At 37.9% G+C, this 15,700-nt stretch overlaps 1 pseudogene; it reads left to right on the top strand.

The window, feature by feature from the left end:
- Positions 1–15,700, top strand: part of LOC131244198 (probable indole-3-pyruvate monooxygenase YUCCA10) — a 49,230-nt pseudogene that overhangs the window by 27,415 nt on the left and 6,115 nt on the right.

A 15,700-nucleotide genomic window follows, 5' to 3' on the forward strand; every position in this document is an offset into this window, starting at 1 on the left:
AAGTTATTTACTCTTCAATTTGAACTGATTAGATTGTCCAAACACGATTAAAGGTTCAATTAGTGGATGTGCCTAATAATTTAGTAATTTTATTTTTCACAAATAAATTTAACATTTTTTTTCAAAATGTATATTTTTTTATCTTTTAACTAAATATCATTTTTATTATAAAATATTTCAAAAATATTTAAAATACAAATTTTGAATTTTTATTTTCAAAATCTCAAAAGTTTTCTCATATTTTAATTTTTTCTCAAAAATTTCAAAATGCCGATTTTTTTCTTCAAAAGCATTATTTTGTTCTTAAAATTTTTCTTAAACATAGTTAAAATTTCTAAACATTTCAATATTCCTTTTCATGTGATATTACAAATCATTTAAATATTACCTTTTAATTATATATATAAAAAAAATTTCATTCATATGATATAAAAACTACACACACACACACACACACACACATTTTTACCGACAATTTTTTTAAAATTAAAACATCTTGACATTATTACCTGACCCAAAAATGAATTGGAGAAACATAGGGGCGGCAAGGATATATAACACATCATCAAAATCTCACTTTTGTTATCTAACTTTTCAATTTTTCTTATCAAAATACAAAATTTAGTTTTCTTTTTTAAAATATATATATTTTTACAATTTGTCAATTTTTTAACAAATTTGTTTAATTTTTTTAATTTTCTTTTTCAAAATATCATTTTTTAAATCTCACTTTTGTTATATAAATTTTTAATTTTTCTTTTCAAAATACAAAATCTAGTTTTCTTTTTTAAAATATATATATTATTTACAATTTGTCAATTTTTTCACAATTTTGTTTAATTTTTTAAATATTTTTTCAAAATATCATTTTTTAAATCTCACTTGCATTATATAACTTTTAAATTTTTCTTGTCAAAATACAAAATCTAGTTTTCTTTTTTAAAATATATATTTTTTTACAATTTGTCAATTTTTTCATAATTTTGTTTAATTTTTAAAATTTTCTTTTTCAAAATGCCATTTTTTTAATATCACTTTTGTTATATAACTTTTTAATTTTTCTTTTCAAAATACAAAATCTAGTTTTCTTTTTTAAAATATATATATTATTTACAATTTGTCAATTTTTTCACAATTTTGTTTAATTTTTTAAATTTTCTTTTTCAAAATATCATTTTTTAAATATTACTTTTGTTATATAACTTTTTAATTTTTCTTGCCAAAATAAAAAAATCTAGTTTTCTTTTTTAAAATATATATTTTTTTACAATTTGTCAATTTTTTCACAATTTTGTTTAATTTTTTAAATTTTCTTTTTCAAAATATCATTTTTTAAATATCACTTTTGTTATATAACTTTTTAATTTTTCTTTCAAAATACAAAATCTAGTTTTCTTTTTTAAAATATATATTTTTTTACAATTGGTCAATTTTTTCACAATTTTGTTTAATTTTTTAAATTTTCTTTTCAAAATATCAGTTTTTAAATATCACTTTTGTTATACAACTTTTTAATTTTTCTTTTCAAAATACAAAATCTAGTTTTCTTTTTTAAACTATATATTTTTTTACAAGTTGTCAATTTTTTCACAATTTTGTTTAATTTTTTAAATTTTCTTTTTCAAAATATCATTTTTTAAATATCACTTTTGTTATACAACATTTTAATTTTTCTTTTCAAAATACAAAATCTAGTTTTCTTTTTTAAAATATATATTTTTTTGTAATTTGACAATTTTGTTTAATTTTTAAAATTTTCTTTTTCAAAATATCATTTTCTTATCGATTTTTTTTTTCAAAATCTAAATTTTTTTTCTTAAACATTGTTAGTTATTTTTCTAAGTTTTTTAACTTTTTTTTTTTCGAAATTCATAATTTTTTTTATTCTTAATGTTTGACTTGAGCATTAGAGACGGTTTAGGTTTTTTTTTTTCGAAATTCATAATTTTTTTTATTCTTAATGTTTGACTTGAGCATTAGAGACGGTTTAGGACCGTGTCTAATGCACGGTCTTTGACAGTCTCAAATAACCACAATAAGACAGCTAAGGACGGTCTCTAATATAGACGGTCATTGACAGTCTCAAATAGGGACTGCTAAGGACCGTCCCTAATACAGGCTATTTTTCACAGGCTTACAAAACTAGTAAAAGACGGCCGATGACCGTCTATAATTGAGACGGTCAATAACAGTCTCAAATTACCAATACGAGACAGTCAATGACCGTCTTTAATAGAGACAGTCCTTGACAGTTTCAAACAGAGACAGCTAAGAACCGTCCCTAATACAGACTATCTTTGACAGTCCCAAATTACAGGAAAAGACGGCCAACGACTGTCTCTAATTGAGACGGTCCTTGACAGTCTCAAATTACTAGTAAGAGACGGCCAATGACCGTCTCTAATAAGGACGGTGTTTGACCGTCTCAAATTCCGGCATATAAGACGGTCAGGGACCGTCTCTTATTCCAGACGGTCAATGGCTGTCTTTTATCTGCAGTTAACGACGGTTTTTGACTGTCTTAAATGATTTGTGGACGTTCAAATTTTTAAGACAATAATAAGGACGGTCAAGGGCCGTCTAAAAATTTAGAGACGGTTTACGACCGTCTCTAAAGCGTCTTTAAACCAAGCAATTTTAGAGACGGTCCAGAACCGTCTTTAAATCCATCATTTTTTCCTATTTTTCACGTAGTGGCTCCCATGGAAGGGACTGAGACGGCCGGAGAAGAAGTTTCTAGACCTCATCATGCTCCATCGACATCAGCTCCTGGACATGCTAATGCTTTAAGCTCCACCAGGATCGGATTGGAGCAATTCAGAGGGATGTCCACTCGGTGCACGAGAGGCTTGCCGTCTTGGAACGGCTGGTCCAAGGAGTACAGCAAACAGTCCAACAATTAGTTGAGATAAGCACCTGTCGTCGAGACGATACGGCGTCATCTACCTCTACTCCTCTGCCGTAGTATGGGATTCTGATCGCTATCACATTTGCACACACTTATTTCTACGTATGAGTACTAGTATCTTTTTGGGTGCTCTACGCTCTCATGAATGAATGTGATAGCCTCTCGACAGTTTGACATTTTTTTTGTATATGCCCCAGTGTGGGTTTGTTACTACTAGTTATTTCTGAGTGCTCTTAAATGGGAGTGGTGATTTTTGTTGGGATAACTGTTAATCTACTGTTGTCTGTGGCAGTATGTGTTTTGGATATTTGGATATGGCTGCTATAATTCACTTTTTTTATTGCCATGATTATGTCTCATAGGTCCCCTGGTTTATTTAGTTTCCGACATATATCATGCATGTGATGTTTTTGATCATGAGTTTATCTGCTTCTATCACTGCTCTATGTGATCTGCTATGCATACATAGTTACTATAAATGATGTCTGATTAATCAACTGTTTGACCATTATACATCTATCTGATATATGCATATTCCATGAATATTGGTTCTCCAACATGTCTTTAAACTTTAGTCAATATCAACTGTTATATCTTTGTCAATGACTGACAAAAAGGGGGAGAATGACTCAAACACCCCGAATGGAAAATTGTCTATCTGCTTGAATGGTGCTGCCGGTGTTAGGGGGAGCAGTTGCACCAAGATAAAGGGGAATTTACAGTTAGGGGGAGCAGATACTGGGTTGTGTACATTGTTTCACTAGAAATTGTAAAATTGTATAAAATGCATGTACACACAATTTAGGATGTGGTTGTCTAGATACTGGTTTAGGGTGTTTTAGTATTTTGTCACATAATTGACAAAGGGGGAGATTGAAAGTGCCCTGGTTTGTCAATTAGCGTGGGTGTTGAGTCAGCTAGACTACAGACCCTCATAGGAAGATCAATTCAAAGCGTCTGCCTCAACCGGATGTGTGCAAGCTCGCCTCAGGTAAATCTAAGCCTCACATCCCATGTCCCAAAACACCAGGTAAATAAAACCCTTAAAATAAGTCATAACATCTTGGGGTTTTAAGTTAAGAAAACTTCTTCAAAAATTAGAAAATCTCCAAGTTTTCTTGCTTTGTCGATTTTATCGATACACTTCTCGATAGAATCGACATGTGCTGTCGATGTCCTCGATGCTTAAATGATATCATCGAAATGAGGACAAAATATGTCCAGCAAACTCATATCTCTAGACGGATTTATCGATGTATCGATATATCTATCGATATCATCGATATTTGAATCTCTAGTCCATTAAAGTTGACTCGATAATATTAACAAGCAGATCTCTGGTGCCCCTGTTTTTACATGAGAAAATCATATGTGCATAGATATATCGAAGTCGTTCTCGATACTATCGAAGTTCAAATCTCGATGACATCGGAGGGCTCTCGATATTATTGGTCATGGGCGCTTAGTCTTCTAGCAATTATTTCAGGGTTGTTTATCTATGATCGAGGGTCACTCGATAGAATCGATATTCAAATATCGATGATATCGGTATGGTTTCGATGACATCGAACAGGGACAGAAACTTTCCAGTAAGCTTAAATGAAAATTCCTTAGATTTATCGATGCCTCGACACAGCTATCGATATCATCGACATTCAAATTCTGATGATCTCGAAAGTCCCTCGATCATCTTGTAAACCTGAAATATTTTAAAGCAAGTCTCTCTCATTTTCAAATGTCGAGGAATTGAACCTCACATTGATGGAATTGGAGTTTAAAATCCGATGACATCGACACATGTTTCGATTCCCTCGACTAGCTGGCAATTGGTTTCAAAAGCATATGACATTTGAGTTTGTGTCATTGAGTGGACCGTTGATGCTATTGAGAGTATACGCTCGATGATATCGAACTCTGTCATAAATGTGACCATTTTATATCTGTTGAAACCTTTTGCCTATATAAGGAGAACTTGTCTATTGTTACTGGTAGAGAAAGAAGAGGGTGCTTTTGAGTATTTTACCTTAGATCATATACCCAAAGCCCTTTCTCTCAAGGAAGTTCATCATTCAATCCACCCTCATCATTGATATTCAATAGAGTTGATTGGGGAATGAACTTTCGCATTCAAGGATCCTCCAGCTACTACCTTAATGGCAAATCCTTAAGCTGGGTTGCCTTGAATGCATAATCGGAATCACTCTATCTTCCTTGTATGAAAACATTTTATAGAGTAAGATTCCGTCTTAACCTTGACCCAACCTAAAGCCTCGTATTGGTACATCATCTGAGTTAGGGATCAAGGAAGTCAAAGATTCCTCATCAACAAGGAGGAGAACTTTATCAACGTACTGAATGAGACTCATCTACTTATTTGTAAGTTATTATAGTCCAAAGGACACTTGTGATTATTCCTTTTTAAGATTGGGTCTAAGGTGTTTCTCACCCTTATAGGCTCTCGTAGGAGGCCTCCGGCGGGAGTGTACGTGGTGGGTGCGTTGTGTTGACCCTTACTCTGTGGAGAGCATAAACAGTTAGGGTCTTGTGGAAGATCCTTGTCTAGTGTGCCTAAAAGTGGGTGCTATGTGTTGACTCTTGCTCGTGGGAGCATAAACAGAGGTTCCTTGTGTGGATCCTTGGCCAATGTGCTTAAAACCGGAGTGCTATGTGTTGACCCTTGCTCAGGGAGCATAAACAGTCAGCCTCAGTATACGTTGTAAAGGTTGAAGGTGAACCTGATTTAAAACCTTAGGTTTGAGGTGAACCGCTGTGAAACCTCCTTAGTGAAATCCGGTACACTCAAGGGTTGAGTGCAATTACTGGTAGTGGAGTAAACAAGTAGTCGAACCACTATAAAAATGACTGTGTTTGAGATTGTTATTCTTTTGATTGTGTGATTTACTTTAATACTTTCATATCTGAGATCACACCTCACACACATACACAGTTATATCCATAATAAATTAGTTTACATATTGTTCATTTATTAAATAGTTTGTGATTGGATTCTCTACTAAGCTTGGAAGCCAGTAGAGTTACTTTTGAGTAATCTTGATAAGTACAATATGTTAGGATTAGTGTAATAGGATTTTTATTAAATCATAAAAACTTTAAAAAATCCTATTCACCCCCTCTAGGACATATTGGCATACTCCTACTTCAACTAAAGCGGTCCTCACCGCAATTTCATGCTCCTCCTGCTTCAAGCTAAGTTCCTGTAAGAACCTTTTCATCCAAAGCATTCCTTTACATGCCTCTGTGACTGCAATGTACTCGGCCTCTTTCGTCGACAATGTTACAACCTTTTGTAGCTTGCTCTGCCAAGAAACTGCTCCCCCTGCAAACGTGAACATGAACCTCGATGTAGACTTCCTGGAGTATATGTCGCCTACCATATCTGCATCTGTGTAGCCCTCTAACACGACTTACCGTCACCATAGCATAGGCTTAACCTGGACGAGCCTCTTAGATACCACAGTATCCACTTGACCGCTTCCCAATGTTCTTTTCCAGGATTGACAAGATACCGGCTGACAACACCAACTGCATATGTTAAGTCTGGGTGTGTACACACCATAGCATATATCAAACTTCCTACAACTGACGCGTAGGGTATCTTTTGTATCTCTGTCACCTCTGCCTTTGTCTTAGGACACTCCCTGTCACTCAATCTAAAGTGACCATCTATTGGAGTAATGACCGGTTTTGCTCATTCATATTGAACCGCTTTAGGATTTTCTCAATATACCGCTTTTGTGACAACCAAAGCTTCCTGCTGCTTCTGTCACGGGTTATCACCATTCCTAGGATCTGTTTAGCCAGGCCCAAGTCTTTCATCGCAAAAGACTTGCCTAACTCCTATTTCAGCCTGTCGATCTTCTTGATGTCTTTTCCCATGATGAGCATGTCATCAACATATAACATCAGAACTAAGAAATCACCATCTAAGAACTTGCGCGTGAACAGACAGTGGTCCAATTCCGTTCTGTTATACCCATGCTTCAATATAAACGAGTCAAATTTCTTGTACTATTGCCATAAAGCTTGTTTCAACCCATACAAGCTCTTCCTCATCCTACACACCATATGCTCTTTGCTCTTGACTTCGAATCCCTCTGGTTGGTGTATGTAGATCTCTTCTTCCAGGTCACCATGGAAGAAGGCAGTTTTAACATCTAACTGCTCTATCTCTAGATCTATGCTAGCTGCCAACCCTAGCAACACCCTTATGGATGTCATCTTCACCACTGGTGAGAATATCTCTTCGAAGTCTATACCTTTCCTCTGACCAAACCCTTTCACCACAAGTCTGGCCTTAAACCTCGTCTGTGAATTCTTCTGCTTAACCTTCTTTCTGAACACCCACTTGTTGCTTAGAACTTTCTTACCCTTAGGTAGTTTCACCATGTCATAGGTGTGGTTCTTATGCAAGGATTCCATCTCCTCTTGCATAGCTTTCAACCACTCCCCCTTATGCTCATCAGTTAGGGCCTCAGAATAATCTTCTGGCTCTCCCCCGTCAGTCAACATAATGTACTCATGCGGTGAGTATCTCTTGGACGGCTGTCTATCCCTAGATGACCTCCTCACTTGTGGCTCAACAGGTGGATCAAGTGGGGGCTGCTCCCCTGGTCCATCTTCTAAAGGAACACCCTCGTCCTCTGCACCTTGGTGTACTCCCCTGTCATCAGGCACCACGGGAGGAATAATCGGATCCGTGTCCTCTAGCTCATCTGAACTAGGCTAGTTCTTCTCTAGCTTACCAATGTCTTCTATACACTGATCTTCAAAGAAAACCATATCTCTACTACTGACGAGCTTCTTCTCGGTCGGATCCCACACTTTGTAACCGAACTTTTCATCACCGTACCTTAAGAACACATACTGTCTGATCTTCATATCGAGCTTGGACCTCTCTTCCTTTGGTACGTGAACGGATGCCCTGCATCCAAACACCCTGAGATAACTGTACGATGGATCCTGTCTAGTCCACACCTTCTCGGGTACTTCTCCATTCAATGGGGCTAATGGAGACTTGTTTATCAGATACACTGTTGTGTGCATTACTTCTCCCCAAAACATCTTGGGTAGTTTTACATGGGATAACATGCATCTGATTCTCTCAACAATGGTGCAATTCATTCGCTCAGCCACACCATTATCTGGGGGGGTCTTGGGAACCGTCTGTTCATGCCGTATACCCAGGGATTTACAATACTCGTGAAAGTCGCCAATGTATTCACCACCATTGTCAATGTGGATTCACTTCAATGATTTACCTGTCTCTCTCTTGACCATAACATTAAATAATTTAAACACACCAAAGACCTCGTCCTTGGATTTCAAAGCATAAACCCAAACCCTCCTAGATGCATCATTTATAAAAGTAACAAAATACAATGCCCCCAAGGTTTTTATCCTCATAGCAGAATAAACCAAATCTAATGCATACACTTATTAATATGAGAAGCAATTTTAATGAATGAAACTCTATGTTGTTTCCCTGATAAACAATCAAGACAGGTTTTGAGAGGCATACCTGTCACGTCTAGAAGGAGCCACTTCCTCTCTAGTAGCTGAAGCCCATTTTCACTCATGTGGCCTAGACGCCTGTGCCACATATTAATAGCTGAATCTTCCGCTACATTCAACCCACCTTTATACACACTAACACTTGCCTTGTAAAGGGTGCAACACTTCTTTCCTCTGGCTACGATCAACGAACCTTTGATGAGCTTCCAGTGCCCACCAGCAAACCGACTTCATACCCATCATCATCCAACCTTCCCGTCGACATCAAGTTGAGGCGAAGGTCTGGGATATGCCTTACATCCCTGAGAACCAATGTGCAGCTGTAACGTCCCGACATTTCAGGACCTGAGTACACGACCCGTTTCTCAAAAACCCGAGTGTTAACCTTAAAGGATGGACAAATTCAATATATAATATTTTTCCTTTTATCAGAGTTAACAGATGAGCGTAGGATGGACAAATCAACATAAAGGAAAGTCTTCATTTATATTTAGGATATAAAATTAGTTGCCCATAATGACTTATACAAACTAATGTCTTGATGAAACAACTACAAAAATTACAAAATTTAATACATGAGAAGTATATATAAAAAAATGCATTTAAACATAAGCCGCAAGATCGCGCAGCTTCTTTTGACGATACATTCATGAGTCTTTGGCACTTGTACTCAGCACCTCATCAGTCTGAACCTGTAAATCACTTAAGCCTTATACGATTATATTTATTTGATGGATGAGTGACCAACTCAGTGTGAACTCCCCTCAAGATTACACACCGTCGCATTAGGTAACCATAGTTATAAAAACATGGCAAAGCATACAAAACAATACATGTTGCAGTCTTTTTAAATGCATGGATGCGTGAATGTATCATTAACCTGGGGTGCACATCCCATTGTCGAAATAAAGGGTCGCCCTAAGAGAACTAACCACCTGGAAAAATACACAAAGGTACAGCCGAGGAGAACAAACTATCCAGAAAAGACCATGATATATAGATCGCCCAAGGAGAATTTAATCACCCGGAAAAGACCATAAAGTAAGGGTCGTCCTAAGAGAACTAGCCACCTGGAAAAATACACAAAGGTATACCCGAGGAGAACCAGCTATTCGAAAAAAACCATAATATATAGATCGCCCAAGGAGAATTTAATCACCAGAAAAAGACCATAATATATGAAAATGCATGATTAGCCCAACCATTATTAGTCTGTTTAACAATCAACAGGTTTAATAAGCTCAGAGGTCACTATGGGGAGCTTAGAGCCCAGCGTAGGCCGACAGCTCAGGCATTGTGTCCCATTCCACCATCCCCGGCTCATGAGGCTACCATCTTAAGATGTTTAATGGATCTCAATCGACTAGTGGCCAATCATATTCAGTATATGGGGCTTACCATCGCATGGTTGTACAAAATAAAACATCGAACCCATCTAGGGCAAATTCCAAAACAAAGCCACATAGGGCTACATCGAAACAAGCCACCTAGGGCAGATATTAAAATGAGCCACATAGGGCAAGTATCAAAACCATGCGATAAAGGACCATCCTTGAAAACCATTTGACAGAACAATCCTGGATGGTAGGCTCACATCAATGGTCAATTCAAATCACCATTCAATAACTACTAAGCCGAAGGTCCATTACAATCATAACCAATCGGGTTACATCCTAAGTATGGGTGTATAGGTGGGGGTTTCCCACTGATGTACCAGTGTAAGTTCCATAAGCAATCCATAAATAATCCACAAGCATGAGATAATATGCAGGATGGACATTAAGCATGAAATCTAACAATTTGATTCTAATAATTACATATGTGATTATAAGATGGAGATATCAATTATTAATTCAAATTAAAATAAAACTATACTTAAGCTAATGAGAAAATGGAAAGCTTAAGGGGAAGAATCATCACCTTATTTGTCGACTCGCCTTCCAATGTTATTAGGAAGAGCACACGCCCTTAGACTTGGATCCTATCATGAATTGTAAGTTGTGTGGTTAGGTCCATGTTCTACCTACTATTTATGGTTGTGATTATAACCTAATGTTTGGATTACTTATTTTTAAGGTTTTGGTGTAAAATTAGGATTTTATCCTAGAGCTTAGTTGTAGTCTTAACTCTAGGGTTTGAATTGTAGTTAATGTGTAATAGCTTAAGAATGTTGATTTAATAATTATAAAATATTTACTAACATTAGTGTTATAAATATTAGTTAAAAAATCATTATGATGATAATTAATATTATGATATATTATTTAAAACAATACATTAGCGTTTAATAATGATATTATTTTAATTTCTTGTATGTAATAACTTTCATTAGAATAGATAATTTACTGATGGTCATGCATCATAATATTTAACAATCCTAATAATGATGGAAATGGTAGCGATGTTAATTTAATAATTAGAAAATAATTGTTAACATTAGTGTTACAATTAATATTAGTTAATGTAACAAAATAATTATCATGGTGACACCAATGACTATCCAAAATGAACATTTAAGAATGATAAATAAGATACTACTATTTAATAATTGCATTTTGTTTATAATAACTTGTTTAGCATAATGACCCACTAATTGCTAATCTTTGCTAATATTAATAATCCTAGTAATAATAATGGTAACAATTGACAATAGTACATCGAAACAAAACTAAAATGGGGAGAAAAAGTTAACTCACCTTAGTCGACTCGGTTCGAGTCGAGTTAACTTGGCTCAAGCACATCCACTCTTCTCCTCTCTTTCTTTCTCTCTTCTTTCTACCCTGCTGGGATGTCCAGCAATGAGCCTAGAAAGACTCACCCAACTCGAATCGGCTGGACTGGGTTCCAACCGAGTCAACTCAGCCACCAACCCGAACTCCCACTTTCCCTTCTGATTCTCTTTTCTCTTCACTCCTCTTTTCTTATCTCTTCTTTTTCAGCTTGCAGCATCTAGAAAGCCCCGACCTGGGTACAACAGGCTTCGACTCGGATGGAGTTTGGACAACCCAGCCCGAGTCACCCAGTGAGTCGCTGGTTTGGTCGCAACCGGACCGAGTCGAGTGGTGCACATCCGACTGCACCCTCTCCTCATCTCTCTCTCACTCTATCGCCCTGTCTTCCTGGACATCAGAAGCTCAGGCGAGCCCAGACCCTCCAAGCTCGAGCTGAAGCTCGGGCAGTGGCCTGGTGCAGCAACGGCCAGCGATGAGGCGGCGAGGTAGCCACACTCGCCATCTTCTTCTTCTTCTTTCTTTCATCTTCTCTCTCTTTCCATTTGTTCCTTCCCTCTTTTCTTCTTTTTCTATCCCAACAATGCCTGGAAACAAATGCGGCTCGGTCCGGTTCGCCGGGTAGCATCTCGGATGCGGCGGAGGAGAGGTGGTGCTCTTTGAGAAGAAGCTCCAGCTCCAATGGCAGGTCGCCATCCGCTGGATTTTCCTTAAATCTTATGGCGTCGGATGATTTGGACGGTCGTAGAAGAGCTTGTGAAATGAAGATTTTGGAGGTTGAAGGGATTTTGGGTGGTGGGTCTGAGGGAAGAAGGAAACGGCTGGGAGAGGACTATTTTTCGGTTGCTGGCTTTCTACCCAAAGCCCTAGCTTCTGAAAACGGAATGGACGGCTAAGAGATAACCCTCCAAGGGACGGTTGAGATGGAAGGATGCACGGGCATGTCGATTGCCCTCGTGGCAAGGGGGAAAATTGCCATTTTGGAAACGCAGTTTTGTAGGGCCTGATTGCAGCGAGATTCGTGTGCACCCACACGGGCCGCATCATGAGAAACTTAAGGGTTTTAGTCAGACACGGACCCTCTATCAAAAGGACGGTTTGGATCATCCCCAGGGGGTGATCAAGGTGGGCCACGCACGTTGCAAACGGACGTTGTCCGTCGGCTATCCCAAACGAAGAGAGAGAGAGAACCTCTCTTTTTATGGAAAGGGCGGGTCAGCCCGTTTTGACGGGTTTGCCCGAACTGGTGCACAGCGAGTGCACCTTTCCTAGTGCACAAGCAACACACATGTGGAGCCCACCGTGATGTTCTTGGGAAATCCATTCCGTCCAATCCATTTAGAAGTTCCCAATCAGGACCCGTGATCAAGGATCAGGTCATTGAATGCCTAGGTGGGGCCCACAACGTGATTTAGGTCGTATTGGTGGGTTTTTTGTCAATCTAGTGGTCTGATGATTTTGAAGTTGGACGTCAACAGCTAAAAGGGTCCAAGAGACCACCCAAGCTAGAAGTCACTTTTTAGATCATGGATATATGACCTGTTATGTTTTAATAACACTAAATATCACATTACACTACTCTTACTAATGTTATTTACTATTATTATTATTATTATTATTACTACTACTACTATCACTTATATATTTTATAATATCACAGGTTATTATCATGTAAATTGTACGAAAGTTAGCATGCAAAGGTTAATGTATATATCATTTGTACATTATTTGTAGGGTTACATGTGTTATGTTTTAATTTCATATAAGTTGTTAAATTATTTGGAATATGTCATTCATTGTAACCCTTTCTAGCATATTTTATATTCAGGTATTATCGATTTTGTAATTTATATTAATTTAGAGTACACGGTAACACCCGAGTACTAAAAGATACGGGGTGTTACAGCAGCCCACATCGGTCTTCACACAAATATCACCGACCCCTATGATCTTTGATACGCTAGAATTTCCCATCTTCATAGTCACCAGACTTGTAACTTGTGAAGAAGTCCCTGCGTGGAGTCGCATGAAAAGAAGCTTCTGAGTCAATCACCCAGTCAGTGTCCTGACTCGTAGCCGTGAAACAAACATCATGATCTGCTGAAAGAATAACTACAACGTCACCATCTGAAGCGACCACAGTGGAATCTAATTCATCTTCCTTCTCCTTTTCTTTTCCTTTCTTGTTGTTCTTCTTACCATGACATTCATGCTTGTAGTGGCCCTTCTTGCCACAATTCCAGCAATCAACATCTTTTCTGTTACTCAACTTGCCTCTTGATCTATCTTGGGCCTTCCCGCACTTCCCGTTCTTTCCTCTTCCCTGTTCCTGTGTCACAAGGGTCTCTTGTTGAGTAGACCCCTGAGACTTCCTCCTTGTCTCTTTATTGAAGAGACAGCTGGTCACCTATTCCATGGATATCTTTCCGTCTGGCGCGGAGTTACTTAGAGACACCACCAATGTCTCCCAACTGTCAGCAATAAACTAAGCAATAGCAAAGCCTACAATTCATCATCCAGGACCATCTTCATAGAGGAGAGTTAGTTCACTATATTGCTGACCTCATTCATGTGCTCGGCCATAGAACCACCATCCTTGAACTTGAAATTCATAAGTCGCCTTATCAGAAAATTTTTATTACCGGGCTGTCTTCCTCTCATACAACCCTTCTAATTTCAGCCATATGTTAGTGGCTGAGGTCTCCGTAGACACACGATGGAATACAGAATCTTCCAACCATTGTCTAATAAACCCCACCACCTTTTGGTCCATCTTCTTCCAATCATTATCAAAGATAGCCTTGAATTTTGCTGATATGCCTAAAATTTTAGAATATAGGTCCTTGCAATAAAGTAAGTCCTCCATCTTAGCCTTCCATATGATTTAGTTAGAACCATTGAGGCTGATCATCCTTGATAAGCCACCTTCCATAATTCAAAAACGATCCTACCTGTTCAATGAACTTAATTGGCTCTGATACCACTTTGTTGGGGGCCTTGCACAAAACCTTAGGATCTAGCCTCCCGAAATAAACTAGAATTATGGAATAATAAAGCAATGAAATAAATCAAAGCATAAACCACATCACACGAGATTTTTACGTGGAAAACCCTCAAAGAGGTAAAGACCACGGGACCTCTTCTAAATCAACAATCCACTATGAAGTAGAATGTTACAACCTTCTTCATTCACGCAAGAGTGGATAAACAATGAGAGAATAAAAGAAAAATGTAGAGATCTCACCGATTATGAGGACGTAGAAGCGCTGAGATATAAATTGCACAGTAGATAACCTCCATGAGCATAATCTCCCTTTTACTAGCTTCCTCTCTCTCTCTTTCTCTCACACCTTTGATAGCCCTTTTGTGTTTTTCATATCTCTAGAAAAACCCTAGGAACCCCTATTTATAGTTTTAGGAAATTCCTTTCCGCATCCCAATTGTGAAAGGACTCAGATTTTCACAATCCGCAAAATCGCGGAACGAATCTGCGTAACCACGACCGGTCGAGACGAGGCCACAACTGGTTGAGCACCTTGGAGAAAAATAACCCAAAGTCGTTGGACTTTGAGTTGAGTCAAGGCTCGACTCCATGACTGGTCGTGCACCAGCCCTCGACTGGTCGTGTAAGGCTCACGACCGGTCGAGCATGAGAAAAAAACCCCATTAAATCCAACTATTAGGTGGGCCACCACCTGAATTTAGAGGTTTTTGGGGTGGTTTTCCATTGTTTTCTATGGTATGGCACATTCAATTATTGGATTGTCCTGGTTTTTAGGGTGTCTAGTCATCACGTTGGGGTGAACTTGATGATCGGTTAGACTTCATACACACACACCATGGTGCGCCCCACACTGATTTTGGAGTTTTCTGTAGTGTGGTGTCCCTCAATGTTGATCCCTGTGGCGTGGCCAACCTGATGACACTACAAGAAAAGGGGGCTTTAGCCTCGGTTCAAAATTGAGGCTAGAAAGGTTAAAAACTGAGGCGAAAGCCTTTAGCCTCAGTTTTGCCTCATTTATCCAAACTGAGAAACCCCCGTGGCTAAAGGCTTTAGCCTCAATTTTAGCAACCGAGGCTAAAATGACTTTTATAGCCTCGATTCTTCAAGTGAGGCTAAAAGACCTTTTTAGCTTCAGTTTTCTCGAAATGAGGCTAAATCAAAATTTTAGCCTCCATTGTTTCCAACTGAGACTAAATCCAAAATTTAGCCTCGATTGCCTCCAATTGAAGCTAAATTTATTTTTAACCTCGGTTCTCAACAATCGAGGCTAAAGCCTTTAGCCACGGGAATTTCAGCCCTGGTTCTCAACAACCGAGGCTAAATCCAAGCCTCGGTTACAAATTGAGGCTAAAAATGTTTTTTTTTTTAATATTTATTTAAACTACTAATCCATTCATTCAATCCACTCATGAAACAATCAATCATGAAAGCCATAATACCAACAAAATAGTTAACAACTCAATCAAACAATCAATCTCACTTGTTTACTATTGAAAGTTTTCAAAACAAACTCAATCAAACTATTAC

This window comes from Magnolia sinica, chromosome 4, assembly GCF_029962835.1.
Source record: "Magnolia sinica isolate HGM2019 chromosome 4, MsV1, whole genome shotgun sequence".
NCBI classification, from domain to species: Eukaryota; Viridiplantae; Streptophyta; class Magnoliopsida; order Magnoliales; family Magnoliaceae; genus Magnolia; species Magnolia sinica.